Source organism: Lactuca serriola, chromosome 5 (assembly GCF_051521515.1).
Source record: "Lactuca serriola cultivar US96UC23 chromosome 5, Lser_US96UC23_V15, whole genome shotgun sequence".
NCBI lineage: Eukaryota > Viridiplantae > Streptophyta > Magnoliopsida > Asterales > Asteraceae > Lactuca > Lactuca serriola.
The window spans coordinates 167,505,101-167,522,194 of record NC_136412.1 but is presented as its reverse complement, the minus strand read 5'-3'; positions in this window follow the sequence as shown (position 1 = coordinate 167,522,194).

Genomic DNA, 17,094 nt, shown 5'->3' with positions numbered 1-17,094 from the left:
AGAGTTTCAAGAGTCAACCGACAATAAACCTTTTAGTTATCACCAGCACGTCACTCGAGATTGATAACCTATCATGTTTGGTTGACACATTCTTATTTCTGTGCAACTTCTAGTTGAGCTGGCAATGCTTATGAGTTCTATGTTTTCATTTAACTACAAGAGAGAATCGTATTGGTCAGTGAAAGTACACTAATAAATATGGGTGAGCTGCTTAACAACGCGAAAGCACTGATAGGCCCTTGTGCTACCAGAGGACAAGAAATTTAGAATAACAAAGTTCAGTTCATGAAGGAAAGAAAACTTTGAATTTGCTTTTGTCCTAAACCTTATATTATGATTATATGTTGCAAATGATAGATTCACATGGATGAGAACGTATGCAGCTTGAAATCTATGGGATAAAGATTCTCTCTAATTCATGAAAATGATTATGAGGAATCACTTTTTCTAGTAGATTTTAAAGATCTGATAAATATTAATATGGATATTGGCTATGTTACTTTCATTCTCAAATTCATAATATGATTACTTCATCCCTCTTCATATTTCAAATTATAAGGAATGACAAGGAATTGTTTGAACTTTCAAAGACTTATAGTTATAAGTTATGAAAGGGTTTAAACACACACATATGCTATTAATGTGCACAAAAGTACCTACTAATTTTAAATTTATAACCTAACTGACTTAACTAACTAAAATGCACCTAGGTAGTGTACCTAGTCGAATTATAGAATAGTATATAAGTGGGGTGTCGATCACAGGGAATGGTTTTAACTAATTAATTTACCTACTATTAAATTAACCTAATTTCCTAGTAAAGTAGTGGTTTTATCTAATTTTGCAAGTTTAGATGAACTTAATTTCTTAACATAATTCAATCAATAAACAAAACACTTCCGTTAGTTCGAATCCGCTTTCCCTCAATGGTTTATAAATGAGTCATGACAATTACAATTGGTTACCAATTAAGATAGTATTAGCAATTCAGTTCTAAATTTACTAACATTAATTAATTCATGTAGATCTATGTATGGTCACACAATAGTTAACATAGAATCAATTATTTAATAGATTTGGAGCCATGTAAGATTAGATTAACAAACACAAATTATGGTCATAATATGAGTTCTCTAGCACAACTTAATTCAATAGTTCAATTACTTAACTAAGATTGATTCGATCTTAGCTCTAATAATCTAATGTTCACTAAATTACTAGGTGTTCAAATTCATGCAGAATAATGGTCATTAACTACACAGAATAAGAAGTTTAAGCAACTAAATTAACAAATTAAGCATGCTAGGTAAACCAATCAAACACAAGACATAACCAACAAGCAAAGTCTAGTTTAATTAAATAAAACCATGAGTTCCAGCTTCACCTAGCTAACAGAAGTAGCTAGATTTAGCTGGACATGCTAACAAACAAACATAAATAATCCATAATCAAAGACATGTTTAAATGTACCAAACTATTAAGCTAAGTATGAACTTTTCCTTCTTTCTTGGTATGCAACCAGTTTCAAAGCCTTTTCACTTTCTGATTTTCGTCTCCAGAAACTCTCCAAGTCAGCCAAAAGTTCTTTAAAACGTAATACTCAAGGATATATATAGTTTCTGGATTTTCTGTGTTCACGTCGTGAGCAGGTATGTCTCACAACGTGAATATATTAATTATTCGTGTTGGGCAAGGACTCTTCTAAGTGTATCCTATCTTCGGTAATTTTCGTACTCACATCGTGAATAGATATGTCTCACGACGTGAATGTAGCTGATTACGTGAGTTTCTTTTTCTTTTATTCTCCAAGCCTCCAAAGTTCCAATCTTTGTCGATTTCAGTCCGTTTCTCCAAAAATGCTACTATTTGGCTGCAAAGTACAATTAAAGCTTATAAGTATCATTATTCAATGTAAATAACCAAAATATGTATAAAATATCAGTAAATATTGCCTAAAAACATGCATAAATATTGCAATATCAGTTATCCAATAAAGGTGTATAAGCTTAAGAAGTCTAACTTGATACTTATCAAAGCATCACATAATAGAAATACTTTAGTAAGAAATTCAAGAGTGTTGATTTCTAGAAGTCTAGTTGATTTATGGGTACATGTCAAAGCTAATGGGAGCATAATTGTTATGTTAGTATTGCATGTTGACAATATTGTTTGTAAGGAACAAAGTTTTTAATTTTCAAATTGCAACGTTTGGAAATTTTTTCGCTATGATAGACTTAAAGGTGAGGACACTCATACTTTGTTTTGTATCTAAAGGATTAGATCATATAGTTTAATAAAACTTAGTCATACACATATGTGAATATCTTGTTCAACATAGGAAATTCCATATATTAAAATATTATAGCAAAAGATTGAATATATATCAGATATAATGGATCGAGTCCAATATGCTTCAGATATAGGATTGATTACATATGTTGTAATATTCACTTATTCTGAATTTTCTAAATGCCTTGAGCATTGAGAGGAAAAGGATTAGAATTTTTGTGTAACTAGAGTTGTTTAACAACTATCAAAAACTTTATGAGGTTTACTGAAGATTGGTTGCTTGTGGACAGTTGGAAGTATGGTATTAATTTGGATGGACCATAGCGACATGTTTTAGATTGAGATAATTCTTGATCGGAATTGATGGGCACATGGGAATATATGGGACATCCCCATTTTCACGGCCAGAAAAGACCGATTTTGTTTATGCTTTTATAAAAATAAGAGTACTTCTTTTAATAAAAATGTTGGGGAATTTGTTCCCAGAAAACATGATAAATACATTATCAAAGCATTTCCGAAGCAATGTCTTTTTATTCATTTTCAAAACATTTGGGATGTCCTCGTCAATACAAAAACATAAGCAAAACAGAACTTACATTCATTTACACTAGTGATCTACATCTCTTTAATCTCTCAGTGTAAAATAGCTTCATATCGACACCTATGATACAAATAAGCTTGAGTGGGTCAAGTTGGGAAACCTGGTGAGTACACAAGGTTTTCAACCCACAATAATATAATTATTATGTTTAAACATCAAACAATCAACCTAATTACCCATTCCCATTAACTTCCTTACTCTCAAGGGTCTACCGTAAGAGTCATCTATTCGTTTATTCTGAAGTCCCTTGCTTCCAGGGTTATAAGACAGGCACAAATTCCATAACTACCAATGCTCGTTAGTAAAGCACTAATTCCATAGTTGCTATAGTTCATTCATCGGGTACTAAATCCACAGTTACCAGTGTAGGTACTAAGTCCATAGCTACAAACGTTTATCTAACAGGTACTAAGTCCATAGCTACCATTGTTTATCTAACAGGTAATAAGTCCATAGCCACTATCGTTTGTTCAATAGGCACTAAGTCCATAGCTGCCAATGTTATTTATTAGGCACTAAGTCTGTAGCTGCCAATGTTTACTCACATCAGCTTTTATCTCTCATCATTCATCTACCCATGTTATGTGACAACCCAAAATTTCTATCTTGTACAGTCAATCAATTCGATTAAATTCATAATTGTTTTTGGTATCTTTTAGCACCGTTTAGAGTCTTTTTGAGTGTTCTAAGCCTAGTATATTCAAGAATCGTGTGTTAGGAAGTATCTGTTTGAGTCCAATGTACCTTAATCAAGCCTTAAACCCATTAAATGGAGTTTACGGCCAAACCTTCATGTTTGGGCCGTAAACTCATGAGTTTTTTCGTGAACTCATGTTAAATACATGAGTTTATATCATTTTCCTCATTACTTCCATTTTCAAGTTCAAGACCTCCCATTCTCTCTCAAGTATTATAAGATCTTCATCCCGATCTTCCAAAAATGTAAGAATTCTTTCTCTTTATGAGTTGTTACATCTCTTTATCTAGTGATTGTACATGATTTCATCCATGAAATCCTTTCATTTTGTTAGATCTTCAAGTGTTCTTCATTTTACCAAGAACACACACTAGTGTTTTTGGACCTTAATCACCCTTACAAGCTTCTAATACGTAAGTACTCTTACCTTAGCTTGTTATATGCTCGAATCACTTAGTAAACACCTTGAAAACATCAAGAAACTCAAGAACATGAGGAGTTTCCGGCCAAGGCAATCTCCTTTGGCCGTAAACCCTAATTTGTGGTGCAATGTTGCCACAACTTCTTCGTACACCTTGGAACCAAGTCTAGAACACCCCCAATATAACTAGTGGACCTTAAATATCAAAATGGTACAAGATACCATGAGTTTACGGCTGTAAACCCATTGGGCCGTAAACCCATGGGACGTAAACTCATGGGGGTCTTACCATTGTGTCGTAAACTCCTTTATGAGGCCATACTTCCCTTATATGAAATCCTATTTGGTTTAACACTTCATTACTGTCGCACCCCGAAACCGAAGGCGGAAATGTTCCAAGGCGGAGGTGACTTCATGTTAAGTATCACAACCAATGTACATTATAAGCGAAGTAAACATAACCATTACATTACATAAAAGTATTTACATTTGAAGTAAAGTGTTACAAGTATTATACATATACATCATATAAACAAAAGCTAAGACAAATCTTCTATACACTCCGTCTTCTCCAAAAGATCACGGGGTACCTGTCTAATGTGGACCTGAGAATACAAGCAGTTTGAAAATCAGCATAAAGCTAGTGAGTTCATAAGCTGTTTGTTTATGTAGAAAGAACATGTTTCCTTTGGTTTTCTGAAAAGTTGTTATCCAAGAAAATCCCATATTTTCTTATAAAGACAGTTTAGTTAAAATTTTTGAATTCTGTTCGGTACAACAGTAGATAGTTTAATACGCAAAACTATAGATTGAAAACCCTGGATTACCATCCAGTACAATAGTAGGTAGTTTTAATATATAAAACTATAGACATAAAATCCATGAACAAACTTATTTTTAATACGTATTGTGAGTCGTATAACCATGCTAATATGACTCGAGACCTCCTTGACGTTCTTCAGGCGTCGGACGATATCCAAAATTTGTCACCCCAGGCGTGCCCGCCTAACTGTAGCTAGCAGTTAAGGTGTGGGATTGTCAGTCCCGAATAGATCTATTCACAAATTCCACACTCTCCCTCCAGGAGACTCTGGTTATACTTCCGGGGAGGATTTACTGATAACCCGAAGGGTATATTGAAGACTAATCTCACAATCTAGTATTAAATTATTCACGGTGTACTCGTTCGTTATCGAATATCATAATCGTTTCAAAACATAATAGACTATAAATAATTGAATACAAAGAAACTATCTGGCATAATACTCTACATTAAACAGAGATAAACTGAATCAGACATAGTTTATCTATTGACATTGCATGAAATCTGAACTCATAAAATGAGAATTGAAGATCCCAAATTATTCCCATAATAATTTGATTGGTTTGATTGTTTCCTTTACTGTAATTGAAATCCATGTAGTTATATTCGATAAGACATCCCTTATGCTCCGCAAAATACATAAGGGTTAAAGATATCTAAAAGTTTGCCAGATATTCATAGAATTACATCTTGAGTTTCAAAAACATTTATAATTTGCTTGAATTCCCCGCCCCCCCTCCCCTAAAAACATTGAAAAACACAAAAAAAGGCGTAGGGGTATGAACTCACCAGTCGAGAAACGTGTCGGTTTGGATGCTAAACGTCAGTTCGGGGCTTGATTACACGCGAGGTTCCTATGTAATATGAATAGATACATAAATTGTATCTAATTAGACCTTGATTTACTAATTAACATGAATAAACACTTCGAGGGGCGAAAACACTTCAATTCAAGTGTTAGGAATGACTCGGGTGGCATTTATGGATGTGTATGACTTAGATATGGAGTTTTCTCTTCAAGAGTAAACTCCTAATGGAGATTACGGCCCTAAGACATGTCCCCATGAGTTCACGGCCGTAAAATCATGGGTGATGTGTTCTAGGGTGGTCAAAGGTCATACATCACTTGGGTAATTTGGCTAGGATCAAATCTAGGGCATAGGAATGGATTAAACCACCAAAGGGACCACCTAATGGAGTTTACAGCTATAAAATAGGATTTTACGACCGTAAGCTCTCTCATACCCAATCCTTATGTGTTTTAGTGGTCCAAGATTAATCACATGTGATTCTAACTCATTTTACAAGTCATGGAGTGAAATTAGGGCACCAATTGACCCATTTATAGGAGTTTACGGCCCAGGAACCCATCCTTGGGGGTTTACGGCTATGAACTCCTAAGGGGGTATTTTTCTTGATGATTAAGGTCCCTAACACACTTATGGATGGTTCTAGACATTATTCCAAGGCTTAGGAGGTGTTTAAGGGGCATCTTAACACCTTAGAAGGTGTTTACAGCCTAAGAAAAGGGGTTTACAGTCCAAGCATGTTCTTGGGCCATAAACTCATGTTTACCTCTCAAATTTTGAGTTTTTGGTGTTCCAGGTCCGGTCTTGTAAGCCTCTAAGTCATATCTAAGCTCCAAAGCTGGTTTGGAAGGGTTTTGGGGCTCCAAAACCCCATCTATGTGTGTTTGTTGTCTAAGGCTATTCTAGGGCCGTAAACACATGTTTATGGTCCTATTTCATGATTTAAACACGAATTTGAAAGTTAAAGATGTTATACTATGAGCTAGAATAGATAACATATCGAATTGGAGCTTGAACGGGGGTGATTTTGGATCAAAAGCTTGGAATTGTAGAGAAAGAGTAGAGAGAGGTTGAAAAAGCTTCAAATGAAGTTCTTTGAACTTTAAATATGGATTAAGTTTGAGACACGGTGGAATTCTACCCGATACTGACGTTAAACGCGGCTTTTGGTCGTACCCGATTAAGTGTTTGTAACCCGACGAGGTCATAATTAAAATTTATTTAATTAAATATCGAAAGCGTTTTCACGAGATTCTAACGTGTTTGGACACCCATTAAGTCATAATAAACACCTCAAATTAAATGACTTAATCCAAAAACACACACGAAATAATTCGATAAGAACGAGTTTTATTAACGGAAACGGGTTACAATGACGGATTTGTGTCATTATATGATAAATAGGATCCGTGTGTGTGCTCAAGTCTTTACTTGATACTTAGCATCCTATACCACTCGTTCATCCAAACCACTCACTACAGGTGAGTTCATACCCCTTAATCAACCTTTTAAATGTTTTTAAATATTTTTACGGCGGGATACAAGTTAAATCATTATAGTTATTATACCAATCACACGTGATTAATAACTACCAAACAAATGGATTTGCTATACTTTTAGCTGTTTTCTCAAACAAACTACTTCAAAAAATTTGTTAAACTCTTTTACACGTTAAACTCTTTATCAAACTTATTTCTATATGCCAAACTGCTTTTAAATCGTTTTATAAAATGACATCAAGTCATCAATATTTACTTAAACTTTTTAAAAGGTTTTACAGAACTTATTTTTAAACTTATGTATAATGTCCAAACCATGTCTAATGCATATATAGTTATATAAGTCAGGTTTGAAGGACTTGGGACTGATAACTCACTTTATTTCTTGTTCCTCGTTTGGTTGTGGACTTAAAGTACCCTGTTGTTTGTTCGAGTGTCGTTTGATCCGTAGTTATATACTATGTATATATGTATAAGACATAAAAGATTTTATCTCATTTCAATACATTCAGTTATACAAACAATTCTACTAGTAAACTATAATAGGTATAGTTTAGGAAGATACTACTCATTACTTCTAGTACAATGAAAAATACAAAGAGTCAGTTCATACATGAGTCAATACTTACTATATGAGAAACAGAACATACTACATGAGAAATAGAACATACTATATGAGAAAAAAGAGAACATACTACATACTAGACAGAGAGAACATACAATACTCTAGAACATACAATACATATACAAGTATACTATATCATAAATGTGAACCACTGGTTCGGGGCATGGCATCACCTGCTATGGCTCGATTTGTATCCAGAGTCTCCTGGAGGGAGAGCATGAATTTGTGTATAGATCTATACTAGACTGACTATCCTACACCTTGTTGTTCACTACAGTGGGACTTGCAAGTCTACGGGTACCAAATGTCATTTCTTCCAACGTCTTTCATCGTCGTGTTATTAGTCAACAGTATGGTGCAATCATCTCACATTATACCTTAAATAACAATTGGTTTAAGGTAGTTAGTACAGCAGTAGTTACTATAATACAACACTACATTACTTCATTATTTCCCCATTGCATTCATATCGTGATCTTCTCACATAAAAGGTAATGTAAAAACTATATTTTTGGTTAATGATAGTCACACTTGGGAAAATACACACTCTTACAAGGAAAAAACATACAGAACATTTAGTGCCTTGGTAGAAGGCTACGTTTAGTAGAAAATATAGGATTTTATAGGAGATACAAACTTATACATCGAGCATTTACAATCTTATACCTCAAATATTTACAATCTTATACATCGAACATTTACAAACTTATACATCAAACACTTGCAAACATTTTTCATACAAACAATGACACTTAAATGCTTATGAACTCACCAGCTTTAAAGTTGATAAACTCTTTCAAAATAACTTGTATTCTCAGGTCATCAGTAAACAGGTACCGATGCCAAGTTTTGCGAAGATGGAGCTCGTTCAAGACTCATCTCTTATTTTGATTTACATTTTGGTGTCTTATAAACATCACAGAACACACTTGTATTAAATTATATTATTAATGCAATGGATGATGTTGTTGCTTATTTACTAATATGCCTTGTTGTGATACTGTACATGACGTCCTCCACCCCGAATGTTTCCGCCGTTCCGGTTTTGGGGTGTGACAGATTGGTATTAGAGCATCGTTTATAGTGAATCGAGTATATCAACCCATAAAAGATATACAAACTATAAACACAACAGGATTAAAATACTCTGATCAAGAGTTTATACTTTTAAATAGTGAAATATTTAACCAAGTATACATACCTGCATTCATACTAAAATCAGTGTCACTAGGACAGAACAAAAGAATTATGATTGTTGAACATCACAAGTAGACTCGGGGATGTATGGTCAGTTCTGGGAGTGACATAGCCTGATCAACTATCTAGGTCCGAGAAGTGCTTAACATATGCCCAAGAATGGTTGTGATGTGGCAACAAGTCTAAAAACTTACCAATACTACTAAAATGAAAAAATTAGAACAAAACATAAACCTAAAATACTATAAGAGTATTTTGTGTTACCATAATTACTTATCTGAGAACTAAAGGTCTTCATTAGTAGATCAATAGTTACTAAGTGGATACGCTAAGGTTATATGTGACTAGGATGTCATAGACTTAAAATTTGTGACCTTTGCTTTACTCCCTGTTCCTTGTGGATTTGGAGTTATGGTCACTTATTTGAAGTTCTATCCTGTTTTGATTACATATAACTGGTATGCACTATACAAGTATTGAAGTAACTGATAAAGATCATTTTATAATTACCTAATTAGTGTGTCTATTAATTTTTTCTTTATTCCTATTCTCGCGTAGATAACATGGCTGAATTCCATCCCCATGGCGACCCGTACTTCCCAAACAAATGCAATGTTGGATGGCTTGAAGAAGTGTAACACCCCGAGATTCAGGTGCATATCTTTCATCCTTGTTCTTTATTGAATTGTCATGTTTAGTCCTTGAGTGGAGGATGTGTAGCAAGTGAGTACGTTGGGTGTACCAGAGGGGTACCCTGCGCGTACTCACACGCTTAATTTGGACGCGGAGTCGCCAAGGTACGCTGGGTGTACCTAGAGTTACGTCGGGTGTACTCGGCCCAGGTGAAAAAACCCTAATCCTCCTTGTGCACTATTTAAAGGGTGTTATGGATCATTCCTTAGCCTCCATATCAGTGAGTGAAACCCTAAAAGAGAGCCCCATCGTTCTTAGTGTGTGAGAGTGCTGATTTGAGCTTGTTGGTGCTTTAGTGGCTTGGTGAAGAAGAAGGAAAGGACATCTTGGAGGCTAAAGCTTGAGGTGCCATTTTGGATCTAAGATCTATAGAGGAAAGAGCTACTCTTGGAGGTATAAAGTTCAAAACTTTCCTCTTCTTTTGGTTGTTGTTGTATGTGTCCTTTTTAGGGCTAAAAACCCCAAAGGTGGAGACTTTATGAGTGTAAAGAACTCCATGGTCCGAGATCTGTCCCTTTTCAGTGTTATTAGTGATGTAGAGCCATAAAGTTCCCATCTTGGATGTTACTTTGGAGTCATGCATGTGTTTTAAGCCTTCTAGAGTTGAAGGTTGGATCGTTTTGGGAGTTAATGACTTGTTCAGCCATGCAAAGGCTTAAAGTCATCAACTTTATGGATTAAAGGGCTTAGAAGGGGTCAAATCTAAAATATGGACGTAGGTCTTAACTGTTTAAGACCTCAAGAGCAAAAGGGCTGAACCAGGGGAGTACGCCGGGCGTAATCCCTAGTACACGCCGCGTACTGGGTGGCGCTCCCCGATTCTATGGTGCAGCCGGGTATGCCCAGCGTACACATCTGGTACGTGCAGCATAACCCGGAGAGTTGACTTTTGGTTGACTTTTAAGGTATGGTCTAATGTGGGGCCTTTGAGCTATGAGAGGGGTAAAATGGTCTTTTACCCTTCTGAGAGTGTCATAAGAAAACATAGTCTAGCATTTGAGAGTTACAATAAAGAGAGTGTTATTTTTATATGATTCGGCGGAGGCTAGGCAAGCAATTACCGAGTCAGAGATTTCCGAGATACCCGAGGTAAGTCTTCTCACTATACTTTACCTAGTGTGGTAATAGAGTTAAGAGACAAAGTATTATAGAGTTATATGCCAGTGTGATTGCATGTTATTATGTGTTGTGATTTGTTGTGATATGTGATATGCATGATTCAGAGTTACAGAGTTGGGACTTTCGGGTCCCTAGAGTTAGGGCTAGAGGACCCACAGAGAGATGGGGCTGGAGGGCCCCACTGAGACACACTGACCAGAGGGTCAACATAGTTACAGCATCGAGTGGCTATTATGTGATTATTGTGGTATTTTGGGGAACTCACTAAGCTTATGCTTACAGTGTTCAGTGTTATGTGTTTCAGGTACCAGTGATGACCGCGGGAAGGCGTCGGCTTGATTCGTACACACATATGGGATTGGATGTATTTTGATCTTGGGAGACATTTATGAAACTAAAATACGATGTTATGACATTTTATGAATGAATGGTTTTAATTAAAATGTGTTTTTCAAATGTGAAAAATTGTTTTAAATTTTACGGTGTTACAAGTTGGTATCAGATCCTAGGTTTGAGGGATTCGGGTGCACCTTCGGGCGTATCTGAACTCAAACCGAGGATTTGACAAAAATTTAATAAAACAAGTTTTCAAAAGAAGAACTTGCGAGACAAACAGAGCAGAGTCGCGTGTACAAACAGCCAGCGCCCGGACGGTGATTTCCCAAAATACCATTATTATAAGTGTTATGAGATATGATGTGATATGTTATATGATGAGCTATGATATGCATGCTAGAGTAGGCTAGGTATTCTTATTAGGACTAGAGTAGCCTGATATGTGATGCCTGAGTCTAGGAGTCTTGCTGCTATGAATATTTCAGAGTGGTTAGGTAGCAGCGAGGAGACCGTGAGAGATCTGTTTGCGAGTATCATATGATTAGAGAGAGTAGAGTGCTTGGGACTTGGGACTCTAAGAGGAGGACTTGGGGTGGATGCTGATTCGGTGTGGACGGTAGTATTGGGCCCATACTACTGAAGACACCGGGTCAGTGCACAGTCCAAGTAAGAATCTTTGGAGTACAAGGGAACAAGTAGGATGGAGTACTCGAGAGTGAGTATACTCGAGCGGGTCCCTGATATTATTCTTATGTTGTATTTCAGAGAGAGAGATCATGGTTGGGACTCGCCAAACATCAGGGACCAGTGACACGAGGGATGAGGAGATCCGTAGGATCATCCAGGAGGAGGTGGCTACGACCATCAGGGCAGAGATACCAGAGATGTTTGGGTCTATCAAGACCACGTTGATAGAGACATTTGATGAGAAGTATGCTGCTCTTTCTGAGGCTGTTGTTGTTGCAGCCACTACAGCTATAGCTGCGACGAGGCCGCAGGGTGGTGATGCGTTGCTGTTCCGAGAGTTCAGCAACACAAAACCACCGGAGTTTGACGAGACCTAGGACCCAATTGTGGCGATGAGATGGATTTAAGACATAGAGGGGTGTTTCTTTACTTGCTCATCTCCTGAGCATTTAAGAGTCCGGTTCGCGCTGAACCAGCTTCGCTTGGGGGCGAAGGACTGGTGGAAATTTCTGACAGCACATTATACGACTGCTGAGCTTGCAGCAGTGACCAGGGAGAGGTTCACTGCTATGTTCCGAGATGAGTACGTTCCCCTGGTGGAGAGGGAGCATTTGGCCCAGGAGTTTCTGACCCTCAAGTAGCGTACTGAGTCTGTTACTGTGATCACGAGGATGTTTCATGAGCGGGCGATGTTCTGCCCAGAGCACGTGTCCTCCGAGCAGGCACGTATGAGTCGATATTTGAGCATTCTGAGGAGGGACATACATGAGTTCGTGGCGAACTCGACGTACCAGACATTTGTCGAGCTTCAAGAAAATTCCTGGAAGAGGGAGATAGAGCTGGAGACTCAGGCTAGGGAGGAGGCTGAGTCTCAGGGGAGGGATCGGTGACCGGCGCAGTCCCAGCCGGTAGCCAAGCGGGCCAAGCCCGCCGATTCGAGATCTAGGAACCAGAGGGGCCGCACTTGTGGCAAGAGCCACGACGGAGTGTGCAGAGCAGGGTCTTGCTACAAATGTGGCAAGGAGGGGCATATGGCCAAGGACTGCCCCAAGGGGTTTGCAGTATGTTTTCACTGCAACCAGACCGGACACCGGAAGGCAGAGTGTCCACAGTTGCGGGGATCAGCACAGGGAGCACCTCAGGGATCTGCCCCTGCCGCCATCAGAGCTACCGAGATTCGGCCAGTGAAGGCCGAAGCGCCGAGGGCACGAGGGAGAGCCTTTCAGTTGACCGCGGAGGAGGTCCGCGCAACGCCCGATATCATGGCTGGTATGTATTGTTACATGTATTTATTTTGATGTTGAGATATTGTGCTTATATTATGTTATGCGTAGGTACTTTTCTTGTGAATTCTGTACCTGCCTTGGTTTTATTTGACTCGGGTGCGAGTCGGTCTTTTGTATATTTGGCTTTTAGTCAGCATATCAGTGTTAGTCGTGAGACGTTGAGTCGGCCTCTAAGAGTTTCCAGAGCTGAAGAGAGGGTGATATATGCCACAGAGGTGATCTGAGGGTGTGTATTCGAGGTTTTTGGTGTTGAGTTCCCGATTGATTTGTATTACGATGGGTGATGTCTGTGTCATTGTGGGCATGGACTAGCTGAGTAGATTCGGTGTGGTTATCGACTGCAAGCGACAGCTGGTGACCATACGAGACCCTAGTGGGGGAGTTCTTACGGTGTACGGCGAGGGTACACGTTCTGGGTTAGCGTTTTGTTCGGCCGCTAGAGTGAGGCAGTGTCTACAGCAGGGCTGTAAGGGCTTTGTTGTTTATGTGATGGATACGTGGGTTGATTCAGAGAGACTGGGGTCAGTTGAAGAGGTTCTGATAGTGCGTGAGTTCCCGGACGTATTTCCAGAGGAGTTGCCGGGTGTGCCTCCCGTGAGGCAAGTGGAGTTCAGTATCGATTTGGTTCCGGGGGCCGCGCCTATTGCCAAGGTACCCTATCGTCTTGCACCTCCAAAGATGCAAGAGTTATCCTTGCAGCTTCAGGAGCTGTTGGGAAAGGGATTTATTCGGCCGAGCAGCTCGCCATGGGGAGCGCCTATCCTTTTTGTCAAGAAGAAGGATGGTTCACACCGGATGTGCATTGATTACCGGGAGTTGAACAAGCTGACGGTCAAGAACCGTTACCCGTTTCCGAGGATCGATAATTTGTTCGATCTGTTGCAGGGAGCATCTTGGTTCTCCAAGATCGATTTGAGGTCGGGGTATCATCAGGTGAGGGTGCGAGATGAGGACATTTAGAAGACAGCATTCAGGACTCGCTATGGGCATTATGAGTTTGTGGTGATTCCTTTCAGACTCACCAATGCCCCGGCAGTGTTCATGGACCTCATGAACAGAGTGTGCAGGCTGATGTTGGATTGGTCGGTGTGCGTGTTCATCGAAGATATTTTGGTGTATTCGAGATCCAGAAAGCAGCATGAGGAGCATTTGAAGGAGATCCTCGAAGTACAGAGATTGGAGAGGCTTTACGCCAAATTCTCCAAGTGTGATTTCTGGTTGCGAGAGGTCCAGTTCCTAGGGCACCTCGTAAACCAGAAGGGGATATTGGTCGAACCGGCCAAAGTGGAGGCAGTGATGAGTTAGGAGGTGCCGAGGTCACCATCCGAGATCAGGAGTTTCTTGGGGTTGGCAGGCTATTATCGTAGATTTATCAGGGATTTCTCCAAGATCGTCGTGCCACTCACCAGGTTAACCCGGAAAGGTGTCGCTTTTTCATGGGGACCAGAGCAACAGACCTCCTTTGAGACGCTTTGCCAGAGGCTATGTGAAGCCCCAGTGTTAGCCCTCCTGGAGGGGATGGAGGACTTTGTGGTGTATTGTGATGCATCGATCTTGGGGTTGGGAGCGATGTTGATGCGGAGAGGGCATGTGATAGCATATGCATCGAGGCAACTGAATCCTCATGAGTCGAGGTATCCCACCCATGATCTTGAGTTGGGGGCAGTGGTGTTCTCCCTCAAGATTTGGTGTCACTATCTATACAGGGTTCGGTGTACGATGTACACGGACCACAAGAGCCTAAAGTATTTGATGGATAAGCCCAACCTAAATATGCGTCAGAGGAGGAGGTTGGACATGGTCAAGGATTATGATTGTGAGATCATGTACCACCCGGGTAAGGCTAATGTTGTAGCCGATGCACTGAGCCGCAGGGCGGAGAGCACGCCGTTGCGAGATGCATGTTTGAGATTGACCGTGATAGCTCCGGTGTTGGATGCCATTCGTGGGGCACCGGCAGTGGCTGTGCAGCCTGAGATGCAGAAGAAAAAGAGAGTTGTTGGGTTGGTATCGGAGTTCGTTACCGATGGCCGGGGGCTTATGTCATTTCAGGGGCGTATCTGGGTACTGTTTGTGGGAGGTACGCGTACCATTTTGTTGGAAGAGGCTCATCGGTCGAAATTCTCGATCCATCCTGGGGCCACTAAGATGTATTTAGACCTGAAGAGAGAGTATTGGTGGCCCTGTATAAAGAGGGATGTCGCGTGGTTTGTTGAGAGGTGCTTAACCTGCCGTAGGGTTAAGGCCAAGCACCAGATACCGCATGGTAAGTTGCAGCCATTGGAGGTTCCCGAATGGAAGTGGGAATAGATTACCATGGATTTTATCACCAAATTGCCAAGGACTGCTAGGGGAGTCGATGCAATTTGGGTGATTGTGGACAGGTTGACAAAGAGCGCCCACTTCCTTGCTATCAGTGAGAGCTCTTCCGCAGAGAAGTTGGCAGAGATGTACGTGAGGGAAGTTGTATCACGGCATGGAGTTCTGATCTCGATTGTCTCAGACCGAGATGTGCGTTTCAATTCTAGATTCCGGAAGAAGTTTCATGAGGAGTTGGGTACTAGGCTGCATTTTAGTACCGCATATCACCCCTAGACCGACGGACAGAGTGAGCGGACAATTCAGACGCTCGAGGATATGCTCCGGGCGTGTGTGTTTGATTTTGGGGGGAGTTAGGACACGTATTTTCCATTGGCAGAGTTTTCCTACAACAACAGCCATCATTCGAGCATTGGTATGCCACCCTTTGAGCTGTTGTATGGGAGGAGGTGTCGGACTTCCATTTGTTGGGGAGAGGTCGGGCAGCGTGTTATGGGTAGTACAAAGATTGTGCTGCAGACGACTAAGCAGTTACAGTAGGTCAGGCAGAGGTTATTGACCGCTCAGAGTCGTCAGAAGAGTTATGCCGACAGGCGCTGGTCCGAGCTCGAGTTCCAGGTCGGCGACTTTGTACTCGTGAAGGTCTCTCCTTGGAAAGGAGTGATCCGATTCAAGAAAAGGGGCAAGTTGGGGCCCCATTATATCGGTCCATTCCGGGTGATTGCAAGGGTAGGCAGGGTAGCCTACCGGTTGGAGCTACCTGCAGAGTTAGGACAGATCCATGACACTTTCCACGTGCCACAATTGCGGAACTGTATAGCCGATGAGTGGCAGTGGTACCATTGGAGGATATTCAGGTGGATGCGAGCCTGGATTATGCTGAGAGACCGGTGGCAATTAGAGATTGGAAGATCAAGGTTTTGAGGAACAAGGAAGTGCCTTTGGTTTTGGTTCAGTGGCAACATCCGAAGGGATCCGAGATGACTTGAGAGTCAGAGTCGGAGATGCGAGGGCAGCATCCAGAGTTGTTCGAGGAATGCGTAACAGCTCGGAATTCAGGTATAACCCTTTAGCCCTTCATATTTTCATAAATGTCATGTTGGCCCTTTTTTGTTGGGGCGAGTACGCTGGGCGTACAAAGAGTACGTTGCGCGTACTCACACGCATAAATTGAACGCGTTGCCACCCGGGTACGCTGCGCGTAACCGGTCTAGACCCAAAACCCTAATTTGAGTTGTTGGCTATAAAAGGAATGAGATGGCTTGGTTCCTCAGCCACCATCCTTCAAAAAGAAACCCTAAAGGAGTGTCCCTTCGTTCTTAGCCCTTTTTGTGAGTGTTCTAAGCTTGGTGGTGTCATTTCAAGGTAGCAAAGGAGAAGAAGAGTCCATTGTGAAGACTAGAAGCTGGTGTTCAAGTGTAGATCTGGGCTTAGCAAAGGTTGCAGCTTCTTTCTAAGGTAAAAAGTTCGGATCTTGACTTGTAGATCTTGTGGTATGCTTTATGGACCATTTTCTAGGGTTTTGGTCCCAAAGGTGGAGACTTTATGAGCAAGTGGTCTCCATTAGCTTAGATCCATCATATTTCTGGTCCATTTGAGTTGTAGATCCATAAAAGTGTAATCCTGGACGTGAATGATTAGCCATGCATGAGATCTAGATCCTTAAGTTGAAATGGAAAAGTGTTAAGAA